The sequence below is a fragment of the Peromyscus californicus genome, unplaced genomic scaffold (assembly GCF_007827085.1).
Source record: "Peromyscus californicus insignis strain IS unplaced genomic scaffold, ASM782708v3 Scaffold_21__1_contigs__length_65335640, whole genome shotgun sequence".
NCBI lineage: Eukaryota > Metazoa > Chordata > Mammalia > Rodentia > Cricetidae > Peromyscus > Peromyscus californicus.
Window position 1 is genome coordinate 36695594 of NW_026294514.1, and position 4600 is coordinate 36700193.

General features: G+C 38.6%; 1 pseudogene; it reads left to right on the forward strand.

Annotated features, from left to right (window-relative positions):
- Positions 1-3753: 3753 nt before the first annotated feature.
- Positions 3754-4286, forward strand: LOC128118034 (40S ribosomal protein S11-like; annotated as a pseudogene).
- Positions 4287-4600: the final 314 nt, after the last annotated feature.

Here is a 4600-nt window from a genome sequence, read left to right on the forward strand (position 1 = left end):
CATGGCCCTTTTGATACAAAAGACTCTGTCATAAAACCCCAAGCAAAACTAAAACAATACAAAAGCAAAATCAACAAATAAGGAAGAGAAAACACAGAGGCATGAAAGTCTATATCATATACAGGAAAAGTCATGCTTGAAAGACTGAAAATGTATTTTGACAACTTGCTGATAGCCTTAAATCTTTCACGATTTATACTAATATAAAATACTTCTTTGTGAAAATAATATTTTAAAAGTGAGTTGGGTGGAACAAGGATCCCTCAATCCTATTTTTAGTTTTTTGACTCACATAAGAGTGGTAATGAAATTGTGCTTAAGGACATTAATTGTTTCAGTTTAAAAATAAATGTGAGTGATGATATCACCTTGTGAACCAATGCCTCAGAGTAGGAATAAGGATTGGTGGGTGATGGCACGAAGTAATTTTTTACTGAGGAAAATTACAGCTAATAAAAGATATTTGATTTTAGCTGTGTCTTAATTCTTCATGTGCCAAATAAAAGTTCCAGGCTAAGAAATTAATTTCGACTCCTGATGATTTCCACCAAGTATCAATTATTATACAGGGTTTCTCTTACAGCCTAGCAATAGCAAGCCACAAATCATCCGTGGTTTTTCTCTCCTCCCCTCTACTACTTCACTGCTAGTGAGATAAAGGTTTGAGGAGAAATACTTCCCTTCCAGATCACAGACTGACACATGGAAATGCTTGTGGACAGCTTGTTACAACACTTTGCTAGGTTTGGGGACAGCTGACAATGTCCTCCTCTTGCCTGCTGTTTGATAATAGTATCTTAAAGAAATACATGGAAAATACAAGCCGTCAAGTTCATTGATCCCATGTTATCTGTTTGCAGCTTCTGATTGAAGAAAGAGATATCAAAAGTGTTGACAAATACTGACTGATTGGCTTACTGTCCTGGGACTCTCAAAGGACCTTCTATCAAATGACAATTAGGGAAATTTCCTACCCTTCAACCTCATAAATGAGCTCTTATTAAACTACAACATGTTTCATTTTATATTAAAGGCCCAATTTGTCAAATATTTGGAATTGGTCTTAGACACCATTGGGTCTAAACGTGGGACAAGCTTAGCGAACAGGAAGGAAGTTCAGAGTGCAGACTAGAGAATGAATTTAGGAGAAGGAACAATGAGTGGTCAGGAAATACAATTTTTGTGGGTGTAAGTCACTCTTGGTGTGTATCACAGCTGTTCTTCAGAGAGGCCTAAATTTGAAAGAGTCAAAGAGCAGCAAGGAGAAATAAAGACTGAGGAAGCCTATAGAAACGTATCACAACTAGCAAATGAAAAATTTCAATTTAGAGCATAGCCTTTAGAATGTCAGGCAGGGTTAATGTCATATTCTAATCTGAACAGCTCCATGGGATGGCTGGGGGCAATGGTAGCCATTGTTAATGCACAAAGTCTTTGGCAATATTTATCTTTCTTATTCATGCATTTACTGCTAAAATGCAAGAATTCTTAGTCCTTTGTTTCCAAAGAGATAATTTTGTTTAGTAGGACTTGCTCCTAACACAGGCTATAAAATCAATCTATTATTTTCACCAACATTGGTAGCATCAGAGCACGTGCTCTCTCATGAATATTTTTTGTCTTAACACTAAATAAAAATAAAACAAAACAAAAATCAAGGGCTGGGGAGATTGGCTGGTACATACAAGTACCTGTTCTGAACCAGGTTCAGTCCTGGACCCACATCATGGAAAAAGAGAACTGACTCCCCCAAGTTGTCCTTTGACCTCCACATGGATATCACAACATATATACTCACACTTATGCATGACATATATGCATGCACACAAAATAAATAAGTAAAAATGTCATAACATTAAAACAAAACAAAAATCATATATATACAATATTGTCTTTAGAATTATATATCACACTGAACCAAGTCATGTGAAATACTACTGCCTGCAAGTCTCAAATGCATATCTATGCCAGTAATTTTATTCTTTGGGCTTCATATTTATTTAAAGAAAATATACTATCAAAAGATTCTGTTTAGGAAGTCACTATTTAGTGACAGTATGAAAGGAGGTTGTAGCATAATGAATTGGTATAAATTTGCCAGCTTAAAAAATTATCACTCGGGCTGGAGGGATGGCTCAGCCATTAAAGGCTAGGCTCACAACCAAAAAATTATCACTCATTATTTCACAGCTATGTGGGTAGGACCTGAGATGAGCTTCTACACATAAGGTCTTAGAAAGCCATGGTCAAAGCATTATCAGACTGGGCTCTCATCCGGAAGCTCTGGGGAAGAATTTGTCTTCTTTTTCAACCTGAATAAATTCATTCAGGTTTGTAGAATCCACTTCCTTGTAACTGTAGGTGTGAGATTCTCATTTCCTGGTTACTTGTCAGTCATGGAATGCTCAACTGCTATTCTTGGAGGCAACCTACATTCCTTCTTACAGGGTCTCCTCCATCTTGTAAACCTCAATAGTACATCAAATCCTTCTCACACTTGGACTCTCTCCAACTCCCTCTTATGCTGTTCTCTGGAGGGGAAAAATCTAGTTTGAAGGGCTGATGTAATCAGATTGAACCCACTAGGCTTATGTTCCTTTAGCCTTATGAGGGAATATAATCCCAGGATAGATATCTTACTACAGTCTTGGGTTCCACTCATACTCAAGGAGATGTAGACCATACAAGAATTATGGGCACTGAAGGCCACAGACCACCTAAGAATGATGGGCAGTAGAGGCTGTAAGTGGAAGTTTCTATCCTGCCAGCAGCTCCCAAATAAAAACACTGAGGCTTATATTAATTATAAATGCTTGGCCAATAGCTCAGGCTTATCACTAACTAGCTCTTACAACTTAAATTAACCCATTTCTATTAATCTATGTATTGCCATGTGGCTCACAGCTTTACCTGTCCTCCAGCATGTTTTGCTCCCTCTGTGTCTCCTGGTGACTCCACTGACTCCTTCTTCTTCCCAGAATTCTCCTGGTCTGGCTCTCCCACCCAATCTTTTCTGCCCAGCTACAGGCCAGTAAGTTTGTTATTAACCAATGAGAGTAATACATATTTACAGTGTACAAAGATTGTTCCACAGCAGGAGGCCATAAAAGCAACATTTATTATATGTAACTATGAATAACATGCCAATGACGTGAGTATAGGAGTAGACAGGAAATATTAAAAAGTAAGATATTATAGCAAGTCTAACTACAACTTTAGAGCTATGACAGGCAATGGATTGCTGTATGATATTTTGTGTTCTGACAAATAAAGCTTGCCTGGAGATCAGAGGGTGGAGCTAGCCACTAGTTAACCATAGAAGCCAGGTGGTGATGGCACACACCTTTAATCCTAGCACTTGGGAGGTTCACATCTTTGATCCCAGCACTTGGGAAGCTCATGCCTTTGATTCAAGCACTTGGGAGGTTCATGCCTTTAATCCCAGCACCAGGGAGGTAGAGACAGGAATATAAGGTGAATGGAGACAGGATCTCAGTCCCCTTTCCGTCTGAGAATCCTGGAGAGGTAAAAAGTCACTAGTGGCTGCTCCTTTGCTTCTCTGATCTTTCAGGTTATTACCCTATATTTGACTCCTGGTTTTTATTGGTAAACTAATTAGGATCACACAATAGTGGAGGCCATAGACATGCAAGAATCATGGACACTGGTGATCATATCATATTTACTTCAATTTTTTTTTACTCAAATAAATATTTTCCTTTAAAATTTGAAGACATGTCCAGATCTTGAGTCATGAATAAGGACACTTGGGAGTTAATCTACCTCTTTTTCTTCTCAGGCTGCTGGGAAGATGGTGACATCCAGACATTTGGTGCTTACCAAAAGCCACCCACAATCTTTCAAAACAAGAAGAGTGTTCTGCTGAGAGAAACCAGCAAGGACAAACTACCTCAGTACTACAAAAACATTGGTCTAGGCTTCAAGATGCCCAAGGAAGTCATTGAGGGCACCTACATAGACAAGAAATGCCCCTCCACTGGTAACATCTCCATCTGAGATTGAATCCTGTTTGGTATCCTGACCAAGATGAAGATGCAGAGGACCATTGTCATCCACTGGGACTGTTTCCATGACATCCGAAAGTACAATTGCTTTGAGCAGCATCACAAGGACATGTCTGTGCACCTGTCCCCCTGTTTCAGGGATTTACAGATCAGTGACATTGTCACCTGGGAGAGTGCAGGCCTATGAGCAAGACTATGTGCTTCAATATGCTCAAGGTCACCAAGGCTGCTGGCACCAAGGAGCAGTTTCAGAAGTTCTGAGAGGTCTCTGGCCAACTCCCTAGAACAAATAAAGTTATTTTTTCAACCTAAACAAACAAACAAAAAATAAAACCTGAAGACATGACAGTTTATGTCTGTATTCTTTCAATAGATGTGTACTTTGAAGAGTTTACACCTGAAAAAAATGTAACCTAATTTAAATTTTAGTTTAACACAAATTGCCTGTATTTATGGAACATAAATAGCTGCTATCTTAGTTACCATTCTATTACTGTGAAGAGACACCGTGACCAAGGCAATTCTTATATTTGAAAAAAAAAACCCACTTAATTGGGGGCTCACTTTTAGTTTTA